Source organism: Micromys minutus, assembly GCF_963924665.1.
Source record: "Micromys minutus genome assembly, chromosome: 14".
In the NCBI taxonomy this organism is placed as follows: domain Eukaryota; kingdom Metazoa; phylum Chordata; class Mammalia; order Rodentia; family Muridae; genus Micromys; species Micromys minutus.
In genome coordinates, this window is record NC_137983.1 from 24,951,685 (window position 1) to 24,964,986 (window position 13,302).

The 13,302-nt window shown below is 38.6% G+C and overlaps 1 protein-coding gene across 2 annotated transcripts in view; it reads right to left on the minus strand.

Annotated features, from left to right (window-relative positions):
- Positions 1-13,302, minus strand: part of SORBS2 (sorbin and SH3 domain containing 2) — a gene marked incomplete at its 5' end in the record, with an annotated part of 159,175 nt that overhangs the window by 85,923 nt on the left and 59,950 nt on the right. The gene's annotated exons all lie outside the window — the stretch shown is intronic.

The window sequence follows — 13,302 nt, forward strand, 5'->3', positions numbered from 1 at the left end:
GTCCCCAGAGCAGAGACTATCATAACATATTTTGCCTTTTAGTGTTCAATGTACACAAGAAACACTTCTCTGGGTGTTTTAGCATTTTTTCTAGACTGTGGCATAGTTCTAAACACTGGACCGGGCAGCCTTATTGCCCAGATGGTAGGGATACCAATGGCCCCAAGGGGGAAGGCAGTGGTTTGTGCAGGAGCTTTGAGACTGTTCCTCCCAATATATTTATTTTAATCTCTCAGTAGCAAAGCTCTCAATATGTTCCCCTTAAATGGACAAAATAAATGGAAAAGTTGCCTCCAGGGATGTCTGGTACCATGGCGGAGGGCACTTCTAAAAGAAGAAGGGGTAAACAGTCCCCAGAGCAGGAGGCCTGTAAGGACATTTCCCAAACTCGACCTCATCACTGTCCCTTCTGAACATGGCAACTTGTTTTGCTGATTCAAATTAGAGTGGGATGCGAGGAAGGCAGTGTTCACAGCAGGATAATATTCGCTGATGCAGAGACCACTGTGGAAGGAGGGCTAATAGAGCACAAAAGATGCTAATTTCTAAAACAATGTTTCTACACCAAGTAGAGCATCAATACCAACAAGTGTCATTAGAATCCAATGCAGATAATTACAAAACTCTGGACTCTCAGATCGCAAAGGAGGATCATGTAGAACAAAGGAAGGCACCACACATCCTTGGGCTGTTCATTTTAAAAGCAATGTATCCTGTTACTTCTAAGGGTAATTTGTTAGTTTTTAATTTAACTCTATATTGTTTTAATTGTCAAAACATTAAATGACAAACTTCCTAATCAGGCAAGACACTTGGAGATTCTTAAAGACAAGCCTTGGTGTTTGCATGCTAAGAACAACCTGAAACCAAAGGCTTCTTGGGTGACTAATAAAAATGCATGATTCTGTCTCCCTTGCTTGCACAAAAGCCGTTAACAATTCTGCTACTGAGAACTCCATTAAGCAATTTAAACTAGAGAGAATCCAATCTCTCTTCAGTTCTGTTCTGAAAAAGTGTCTTTGATTGCACTTGCATAACAGTCACAGATTATTCTGGAAAGCATCAAATTCCTAGAGGGTTTCCTCGCAGCTAGATGATGACAGTACTTCAAGTATTTTCTTAAATTGGAATTGGGCCAAGATTATGACAATGTTCTATAAAATAGAAATCGTTTACCCAAAGAAGGCAGTCCACAAGAGCCTGGCGTGTTAATGGGTCAAAATAATTTTTATGTGTTGTGTGGGCCGGATTTACTTAAATCAGTTCTTTACAAAGCTGGTGAAACAAAGCAACATTACAGAAATTCAGGACATGCATGCAATGAGTCTATTTTACTTAGAGGTGGGACTAACTTTTGCTTTTATTATGTGTAAGGCAATGGCTTGGACTGCTTATTAATACTTCAGCAATGCCATGATGTCATGTCAAAAATCTAATGAATTGTGCCCAACTGTCTTTTCCCTTATCATTCTTGTTTTGGGGAACAAAGTGGCCTTTGTTTTCAAGGTGCTTCAAAAATTAGACTGCAACACTTTTCTTTTGAGTTGGGTTTCTGAGAGGTTTGATCACACCTGCATATCAACAAAACTGTGGTCACAGACATAATTATGCTTGGATTTGTTATTACTATTTTTATTGGGATTAATGAGCCATACATTCTGAAGAACAGCAGAAACAACATCGCTCCTCTAGCTTTACCCAGGAATTCTGGATAAGTGGTGGTATTTTTATAGAGCTGAGTTTAACCATCAAGGACATAGATCAAGTGAGAGAGTTCAACTTGGGCCGAAATTTAAAGTTGCTCTGTTGTTTTCTCCACAGAAAAGTTTTAACCACCCAAGCTGGTATAGCTATTCTGAAGTAATGTGCCAGTGGCTTACGTAATTGTTAGATGCAATTATCCCGTTGTCTACACAGTGAGAGTGCACTGTGGGACATTAGATTGTTTTAGAGATGTATTTTAAACGTTGAGGATGAGCATCCACTGTACATTAAGGATCTACAGTCGATTCTAATTTGTACTATATATGTATTCCGTGAATGAGTCCTTTTGTGTCCTGCTCTCTGGTTAAAATGCCTTAAGAGATCAATGCCCTTTCCGTTTTCTCTCTGACTGTGCATGAGAGAAGCATTCAAAACTTCTAAATTCGTTCGCTTCTCAGTTACGGCTCAATTACAGCCAAATGGCTTAATTCAGGTTGACATTTAGCATTACTTACTCGACAGAAGATGTCAACATGCTGCTCTGAGATATTTACAAGAAAATACCCATCAGTTCATTTTGTTCTTTACATTTCCTGAGTTTTGAAAAGCAAAAACATACCTTAACTGCCTTTCTGAACACGTCCTGTAAATTGTTCCCCCATACGAGGCATCAACTCCTCCGCCTCCAAGTGGGCGGATACAAAACTCATCACAGTAGATAGTAAGGGCAGAATGTTCCCTGCCCAGGAATTTTACCTCCCACTATTACTGAGCTAATGGACTTTGATGATGGGCTCACAGTATTCATAAGGCAAATGAGACACTGTAGTGGAGGTCAACACACTCAACATCATTTTTAGGAATGAGGAGGAATAATTACAAGTACCAAAGAGGCAAAGGTCACAGAGCCATAAAATAGCTATTTTTTTTACAAGAACATATATCATTCTTTTAAATCATATTAATGTACCTGATACTTGGAAAAAATTCTAAAACAAAATCATGTGTTGAAGGAATTCTGTAATTTTTCTTTTTGGGTTGTCACCACGTGAGCTATTTAAAGCACAAACTTTCCAAAACAAAGACATATTGAAGAAAGAAGAAGTCAACAAGAGGCAGGTAAGACTGGCTGGTATTTTCCAACACTTCAGACAGCATCAGGGGACAAGGAGATGGCTCAGTAGGTAACACCACAGCAGATTGTTGAGGCTCTCAGGCCCATCAGTTTTGTCCACTGATGAAATCTAGATTCAGTGAAGACTGAATATTAAGACTATAACTGAAGAGGATACTAGTGTTAACCTTGGCCTTCCATAGACAGATGGTATATACATGTATACATGTGCACAAATTCTTATATCACATATAAGTAGATACACCCTACACACACATGAAGTCAGCCAAATACTCTGAATGAATATTGATTTTATTTTGCCTGGTCCCATGAAGTATTGCTTCAGCATTCTACTTTTCCAAGTGTCATTTATTTTTATTATCCTTTCAGATAATTAGAGGATACCTCTAAATGCTTTAATTGCACATTTTCTCCTAAGACAACCATTTGTTCAATTTAACAGTACAGTTCTAGGAAAATTACACAGGCTTATGTTATGTATATCAAAAGTCAAATGGAGACTCTTGTCATGAAGACAAAGATCCCCAAGGATGCGATGGTGAGTCAGGCACACAAAGGTTATATAGAGTGCATTAGGACAGTCCGGAGACATGGTGACTGCAGCCTGAATATACTGGAAGGATGGTGCTGTGGTTCGAATACAGTTCATGTTCTTAGAGATTTACAACTCATTGTGGGTTATCAACAATGCAGAGATTCCCACTGTGAGTTTAGAGGTAGGGTCTTTAGGCAAAGTGATTAGGATTATGTAAGTTCATTGGAATGGAGTTGGCACAATTGAATCCTGGTGGTTTCCCAAGCAGAGGGAAACAGATCCGAAGAGTCACAGGCAGTGCACGTTGTCTTTGTCTCTTGCCATGTGTTCATCTAAGCTGTTTCCCTAAGACTTGAAACATAAAGAAAAGAAAGCACTGCTCTTTACAAATTTCCCGTTCTGCGATACTGCATTGTTAGTCACAGAAAATATTCTAATACAGAGAAGACACAAGGAGGAGGGGCGAGGAGGAATGGAATCAAAACAGGTTAACCTTGAAGCACTTGTACAATGTATACCATCTAAGATTGTCATCTGCAGCAGATGCCAGGAATCAAATCTACCCTTTTTTCTACCGACAGGTAGACAGCATATATCCCATTCACCAACATAGAAACTCTGATAAAGCAGACCTTCACCTTTGGCTCTGTTACAAGAATGTAACTAGACTTCCCCAAAAAGGTATAGGGCATTGTCATGCTGCTTCAGATCAAGGCAAGCTTGTCAGATGATTTGTAAGAATTCTCCAGTCTTCCACATCTCACCCCAAGTTGGCAGCTTGGGAAGAAAGTCTGCTGTCTGGATGGGCAGCTTTTCCATTTAGCTAGGACATTTCTCTTTTTATAAACATTGCCACAGATAAGGTCGGACAAACTTTGGGAACCATTTAGAGCAGCTTAGCTCACTTAGCTTAACTACAGTGGAGTCCACAGAGGCCAGAGAGTGGCATGAAAAGGTAGCCTTCAGCCTGCTGGCTCAGAACCCTCATCGATGGCTGCAGGAGATGTTCATAACCACAACATGGAGGTCCGTGTGACCAATGGAGGAGTTCTATCATCCTCTGGTTTCTCTTTCTGTCACTACGCAAGGAGTGTTGCTTTCCTGAGGGAAGTATCTTGGATATTTTTAAATAACTAGTTTTTTAAATTGTGCACTTTGTAGAATTTCCCTCCTCTGGGAAGCTTTACCTCTTCCTTCTTGTTTTTATTTATGAATGACACAGATTCTCTGACATTAAAAACATTATTCCATTTGGATGGTTTAGTTTCCCATATTTTACACATTAGGGCATATATTGAGACAAACACTAAGTGCTTTAGTAGGAATGTATGTATGTATGTATGTATGTATGTATGTATGTATGTATGTATGTATGTATGTATATTTTCCCCTGAATTCCAATCCTGTAAGAAAACAGATTTTGGAAGACAGATTTATATGAGGATTAAAAAATAATAATTTTCCAAGATGACAGAGCAACAAGCTGACACTTGAGAGGCAGCTCAGCTCTCCGGAGCCTTGAAAAAAATGTGTCATTCTTCAAGGCATCCTGAACTGATGCTTCGCAGCATAGTCTTAATTAAATATTGGATCATGAGGGATAAGATAAAGAACGCAGTATGAGAGGAACGTGTGATGGAAATCAAACTGGTTGATGAATAAGATGGGGACTGTTAACCTAGAACGACCTCACTAAGACTCAGAGAGAATAATGGCTGCCTGAGGCCAATCACTTTCTCCCAGCTATGGTGCAAACCCATATGGCAAGCATTATTTTGGTTTCTCCAACTCCAGGCCTACGGCTACTGATACTTTTTCTATGAAAACCCCAGAAATTTAAAAAGTGTGTTTTCTCTAACATACCTCTGTGGCAATGTTATGATACCTAATTATGATTGTAAAATAATCTCATGTATTGCTAATTGACTGTTAAAGATGCAGTCACATGTTTCTTCTGACTTAATACACCTGTTTCCTGAACACCTGAGAAAACATTTACCCAACTTGGCAACGACAAGGTTTATTGTCCAGTTCTAGTATTATTATAAATATGTGTTGAAAACCCATTAGTTGCCTGAAATTTGAATTTTGATGAGTGGCTAGTACAAAATTAATCTAGCTATTAGTTTTCATGTTTCAATACTGGATTTTTTATTAAGTTTATTCAGAATAAAACTATATTCAGTCCCTTTGTACACATTTTATAGTTGGTCAACTGGATGAACATAGAAAACCCATGGAGGAAAAAATGGGTCAAAAGTGGAGGGAAAAATGCTGTGTGGAGATACATAAAATTTATTAAAATGTATTTCTGATATGTTGTTAGACTATTTAGCATAACATCCCTGGCTCTGTGGCCTTATGCTATTAAGACAGATGACTTATATTTTCCTTATCAGAGTAATTAATCTCTAATATCAGAAATGCAATATTATTATCACACGTGTACCAAGTCTCTTCTGGGGTACAAGGACAGAACTTTAGAACTTAGCCAAGAAATCCACCAAGATCCTCGTGGGAAGTCCACATGTGCTGTGTTTAGGAGAAATAATAGGCAAGGAAACACTCATTTCAATAAATTACTTTTTCTGACTATGTGATTTGGACACTCTTATTTTGAAAGAAAAAAAAAAGAAATATTCATGGGTGCTGTAGAGGGAATACTCATGGGAGAGTAAAAATAACAAATAATTGTGACGACAAATTAAAGTTTTAGCCAAAGTAAAGATGAAGTCCTTCAAGGTGGCTAAAGCAAACATGATGATTTGGTGAAGAAGGTTAGACCACCTTCTCAAAACTGACAGGAAATATGTCCAGGGGATTTAAAAGACTGTGTGCTTAGTGGAACACAACTGCTTTAAAATATAATTAAAACCAATTATAAATCAACTGTGTGTTTTTTTAATAAATCAAGATCATGATCCTACTGAGCTGACATGTTGGGCCCACTCACATTATGTTAAGAAGCATCTTCTTTATTTATGCACAGGACATCCTGGTAGGAAAACAAGTTTAAGCAGGCTTTGAAGGTGCTTAGTGAATGCTGGCAGGGAGTTGATGAGGCCACAGGCAACGAGGTGGAGACACTATGGTGAGCTATCAGTCAAGTTTTAGCAGCCATGGGAAATACTATTGGTGTGCACTCAGACTGTCTTTCAATTTCAGACAATTCATGCTAGTGTGTACCTTTAGGATGATGCAGAGTTTCAGAGATACGATATTCAAATGTGACTGTTCTTTAATGCTAGGATCTCAGAAGTATCATTATCAACCCCCACTTGAAAGACTGTAAATAAGTCCATGCTGAAACCAAGGGCTTTAAGATTTATGTGTACTGAAACAAAATGGGAGCTTACATTTATTGCTCTTTTATTCAGAAAAATGTCAACCCAAGCAACCCGACTTCTAATCCTTAGGCAGCTCATGAGTTCCCAGCATAGCTTCCTTGTTTATACCTAATATAGTCCTTCATACCTGACCACTATTTAAAGCTAAATCTAAGCTGCCTGTCATTCAGCCCACCAAAAATAGGCAAGGAAAACAGCATACAAATTTTTCCTTAAATTGTGCACTGGAGAGCAGTGAAACTCACTTAAACAAAGATTCAGAAAACCCCGAGCTGATTTGATGTGGTGGTTAAATCTTAATGGTCAGAAAGTTTAAGATTTTTGACATATTTTAGTGCAGACAACTCAGTCTTACTTGATCTGATCTGTTCTAGTCATCTGTTCCTCTCTAGCTACAAACACTCTCAGCAACTTTTAAAAAATCCTTCATGTTTCTGACTCTTGGAAAGGCAAGAAACCTCGCTTTTTAGATTCTAAACGGATGAGGCCATTGAGTCTTCCCATCTGCAACAACATGGTTGCATTCATGGGGTTGCCACTGAGGCATGGGCTAATTCCTTATGTCTCCTGGGATTCTGGGGTGTGTGGACTCTGTCACAACCTGCAGAGGCTGTTGTATTCCAGCTTCACAGGTGGACGTGTGTCTGTCGGGACTCTTGAGACAACCTGATGATCACCAGGTTATCATTCTTTCTTCCTTCTTTAAAGAAAATACAATGTTTCTTCGTTGTGGTGTAGCAGGGAGTAGTGGAAACCTAGAATCTACATCGGGATTGTGCATGCTAATATCGGTTCTCACAGCATGTCTGAGGAGAGCGATCTCTTCTCACAAGTACCTAGATAATTTCTAATTTGGTCTATTATCATTAACAGGATGGCTGTCTGTACTTTTTGGCTTATGGTTGAGGGCCAGTAATGTCACTTATTGGGGAGGAAGTAAAATATACAGGCAGCTCAAAAGATAACTCTTCCTCGCTGAACCAGCGACTTCACAAATGCACACACACATACATTAATAGAATTGGGTAGAATCCAACAACTCAATTTTTAGGGAGCTTTCAGGCACGTGTTCTTGATATAACCTTTTGTTTTGTTTATTCAAGACAGAGTTTCTCTGTCTAACCTTGGCTGTCCTGGAACTTGTTCTGTGGACCAGGCTGGCCTCAAACTCAGAGATCTACCTGCTGCTGTCTCCTGAGTGCTGGGGTTAAAGGCATTTGCCTTCACTGCCCAGCTAGTTTGTTATCCTACCACTAAAGTGGGTGTCCTGTTAATGTGGGCCAGAGGAAAAAACCCCAAACAAAGCAAAGCAAAGCAAAACAAAACAAAACACCACTTTTATGTACTGACTCTTTAAATTAATGGCTTGATTACAACACAAGTAAGTTTCATTATAACATTTTTGTACATTGTATTCTTTCTGTTCTTATTCATGCTCTCGCCCAAAACACACTCTTTGGGTTCTTCCCTTCCTTCACAGCACTGATTCTGCCTTTATGCCACAAGCATCCTTTATCTTTGTTTTGTTCCCTACTTTGATCCCTCCTCTCCTCAAGTTCCCTACCTACTTGCATCCACCCTACGTGCACCTGTACAATCTCAAACATAAAAACATAGAAATTCAAGTAAATATAAGTTTTAATGTATAAAACGAAAAACCTATTTTAAAAACACAGAATCACAGGATTTCTATCATCTGAGACAAAGTAAATCAAAGAAAGTATACGGTCGACAAACATGGCCTGAAAGTTTCCATTGGGACCACTATGGTCATTGCTGTGATTGCATATCTCAAACAGAAGCTAACTAGAAGCCAGTCTTCACAATTCATTTGCATATTAAAATCCACAAGAAAAAGATCGTTGAGGGTTTATATTTCAGACAGGACTGGGGTTAGACAGGGCATGTGTTAATGGCAGCCCATGACAGTAAGGTTGTCCTCTTGGCTCCAGCTTAACTCCGGATCTACAGGCCACCTCTGTATATAACATGTTTCTATGGTCTCAAGCATCCTCCCCCTGGGGTTCTCAATTTGAGAATTTATGTCTAAGACAGTATCCATTTTTACAAATCTACACTTATAAAAGGAACAAACTTTAGTTCATAAATTATCATCACCTTGTAAAAGCAGGAGGGATATCGGGGGTGTCAGGAATCATTAATTTTCTTGGTATTCTGTTAGAGTTGACAGCAGGGAGGTCCTCTGAAACTAATAAATCAAACCGCAGTTTACCATTCCAAATGTCACATTCTTTGCACACCTCCTACTTAAAAAGCAGAGTCTACAAATTTTGAGGAAACGGGGCAAGAACACCGGAGCACACTGTATTTCTGAGCAATATTTTCATCACATCTTCTCACTGGCAGAGTCACCCATGTCATCACTTGCTAAATTACAGCAGCACTGGGTACCGGGTGGCATTTGAAGCTATTTTTCACGTGGGTGACTGCTGTGATGGGTTTTGGAAATAATAATCAAAGTCTGTGACACAAAAATGTCAGCCTGTTCCCCTCTTTATAACATTTGGAATTAGACTGGTTACTTAACACGCTATGATTTATTATACTTGGCTATATCTTAATGTAACCCTGCAGCACATATATCAAGAAAATACTGGTAGGAGACAGATTAGGGGGAGCATAAGGAGAAGTATGAATTGTGGAATGTTTATATTGATGAACACCAAGCCCAGAAAATTTATATTCAAATGGGTCCCAGGGGTCTCATTTTAAGGACTACATAAAATGGTCTGCATATAATATGTCAATTTATATGCACCAAATGGTTTTTCAAAGGTCCGTATGTAATTTAAGTACTTAGAGTAGTATTCTGCCAAAGAACCTAATTTTCAGTATCTACCAAAGCAAAGCCATGCCTGGCTCTCACTGAGTTAGCCAAGTTTCTATATGCTGTGTCTAGGCTCTCCTTCAAATGGGATTCATATTCATTTATCATGCTGTTCTGAGTTGAAGATATTCCTTTCCTTTCAAAATCTTCTTGTACAAATTTATCTTTCATACATCTCCCATCTCAGAGAATGGTATTATTCATTCTTCATTTAATTGTTAGTCAAATGTTGCAAATGCTCATTTTCTCTCAGACCCTGTGTAAATTAAATTTTGGGGTTTCCTCCTTGGTATGAGACTAACTCTAGATTACATATTTCTTCAGAAGTAAAATAAAAGACATTTCACTCTGGAAAGAGCATATCCTTCTACCCAAGTCCCACAGTTTATTTTGACTTGGATAGGAGGGTAGAAGCATTCCTCGTCCTTTAGATGTTATGGACGTCAAACAAAATTTGAGCATGGTCCACATGGGGTGTAGGAAACAATCAATGGTGACATAGAGGAAATGCTATTGGTTAGACTGCCCTGTGAGAATAAGGATCACCTAGGAGGTAATCTCCTGGTTGTTGCATGATGCAGAACAGTGAGCAGGGACTGTCATCACTTGTCTCGGCATGTTCCCAGCCCCTCTTCATTGCACTTTGAGTGGCTTGGGCTCCTTCTGTGGTCCATTACTAAGAGCGGCCCCCAGAACCCTCCCAGGTCTATCCGAAGGCATCCTCTGAAGTTCATGGAGCTGAAGGAAGCACATGAATATGACTTTGTTAATTCTGTATATATTGTCACACCGTCACCCATAGTAACATCCAGTCAAACTACATTTCCACTCATACACACAAACACAAAGTCAGGAAGCACATAGGGCATGTCTTCACTTTGTGAGGTCCAGGATGTCCATGGAACCACCCACAGCGGCTGTTAATATTTCTTATCTATCTTGATTCTGACCACTTTGTCCAAGGAGGGAGGGAAGGCCTTTCCATACGAGTGAATCACATTTCAGTTGTAATCACCGGAACACTCGGAGATGAAATCATTGTACTCAGCTGAACCAACATTATAAAAAGTAAATTACTTCATATATATTTGGAATAAGACGAATTTAGCTATTTTGAGCATTTCCTGGAATTATCTCACCCATTCTTTCTATGCTGGGTTATGTGCATATCTATTTTTCTTCCTTTCTAGTACTTTCGTGGTCATGTTAATGAAGAGGAGGAGGAGGAAGAAATGTGGCTTTGGTAACTTTCAAATCTTCATGGCAAGAGAACAGATGCCACAAAGTAATATTTTAACAGTGAGCACCATCCCAAATGAAGCTGTTTTAAAGACAATTTATTGTTATCATTATTAGAGTGTTAACAGTGTCCTATTTCTTAAGATAGAAATTTTGAATATAACTTCTGGTTCTCCAATGTTTATTTCTGTATCTATCTCTGTGTAGATGAATGAATGTATATATTTATGCACACATACATACATACATACATATACATACAGATTTTCAATATATATGAATACAAAATATAAACAGAACATAATTTCATATTAAGCTTGAGTCTCCTTTCTGTCAAAAGTTTTGATTCAGTCCTTGTAAACTCTTCCACTGTTTTCCTATTCAATAAAAGGAAACTAAACTTACAATAAAGCAGTTTATATTTTCCTGACTTGAAATGACAGATTTAAAAGAAGGGCTAACCTTCAGTATTAGAGTAAGGATAATTTTTGGCAACTTACCCTTTATAATTTGTCAAGTGTTTGTAACACATTATGTTACTTTTAGAAAGCATTTTTATTTGTAGTTAAATGAAATGAAAGAAGCATCTTAGTAAATTATAACACAGACACAGTCTCTCTCTCTCTCTCTCTCTCTCTCTCTCTCTCTCTCTCTCTCTCTCTCTCTCTCACCCTACATTTAGAATAATGCCACAGAGAAACTGGTGTACTCTTCTTTAAACATTCGCCTTTCATTCCTGTTCTCCAGTCTTTCTGATGTCTCTGAATCTCTTCTCTCCCCCCTAAACCCAGTTCTTTTGCTTTCCAAAGCTCACTTCAACCATTCAAGCTTCTCTGTCATGCAACTGTAACAGGAAAAGCAAGAGGAATTGTCCTATTAGCAGTTGAATGTCTCCAAAGCATATACTTTTGAACAGATCTGAATTTATCTGCAATTATAAAATGAATTGTTTCTTCTATATTGTCCCTTAATCTCCCCACTTCTGTGTGATGTTTGTGTTTGTACTATGGCTTTGATTCGTGTGCGAGTTGCACAGTTGGTCTTGTGTGGGTAGAACCTTGTCTCGTGTCCTGGTGAAGTCTATCAATGGGAAACTGAGCATGTAGCAGTTTGTTGCCCATACGGAAAGGAATGCACCAACAGAGATAGAGAAAAAGATGTTCTATTGCCTGGTAGACTTTAGAGAAAACCAGCTCTAAGGGCAAATAATGGTAAGCTTTCTCAGATGCAAAACTGAGTTACAGCCCTGTTCCTAACTTGCAAATGAATACATGTAAGGCTAATTAGATATTCTGGCAAACCCTGAAACTAATTTGGAGGATTCTACAATTAAGCAAAACAATGATTGCTTAATAGACCTTGACTTTTTTTTTTTTTTTTGCAGACATTTAGTGTTTCAAATTCAATGAGGGGCATGTATAGAAATTCAAAGATCGCCCTAATATTTCAGTTCAAGTGATATGATGGTTAATCTTACTAGGATTTATAATCACCATGGAAACAAACGTCTGGGTGTATCATTGCAGGAAATTGTAGACAGAGATAATTGAGATTGGGAGACCTGCCCTGAATGTGCACGGCTCCATCTCATGGGAAGGGGTTCTGGACTAAATGAAAAGATGAGCTGAACACAAACAGTATTGCCTACCTTCTGACACCATATTCAGTATGGCTAGTTACTTCAAGTTCCTGCCTTTCTCATCGTGATAGGGTGTGCTTTCATATTATGGGAAAAAAACAAACAAAAACAAAACAAAATGAAAACAAAAACCAAAATTCTCTGTCTTAACTGATTTTTTCCCAGGTACTTCATCTCATTAGCAAGACAAGTAACATATATGTATATGTGTGTATATATGTATGTATAAATAAATATATATAATTATATATGATAGGTACACACACACACACACACACACAAACACACACACACACACACACACACACACACACACACACACACGGATGGACTCTAGTTACAGCAGTGAGTTCTGAGTCAAAGCACCTACAAATGTAGGGCAGAGAGGCAAAGCATCTTGCCTTTCAACCACCTTCTTTCCCATTTTTACCCTTCAGCACATTTTCTCATTATTTCTGCCTTATTGCTATCTTTTCTCTATCCCAATCAATGGAAATTCTCAACATATGTTGGGGTTTAGGCAATCACACTAGAGTCAGTCACAGAGTAAGATATGTAGATTTTTTAAAAAGGGTAGTTGACCTCCATTATAGCTGTTTGATCATTTGTAAAGTACTACTCTCAGAATGTTAGGCTTGGGATAACAGCTGCCTATTTACACATCCATTTGTGTGTGCCAAAGAGGCACATAACTCAGATCTTTGGTTCACCCTGCTGTCTTTCTATAAAAAGCATCACCATTGCCAGGTCTAGTGGCACAGACTCTAAATATTAGTACTCAGAAGGCAGAAATGTTACAAGTTCAAGTCTAGCCTGGGCTCTGGAGTGAGTTTCAGATCGTCCTGGGCCCTCAGT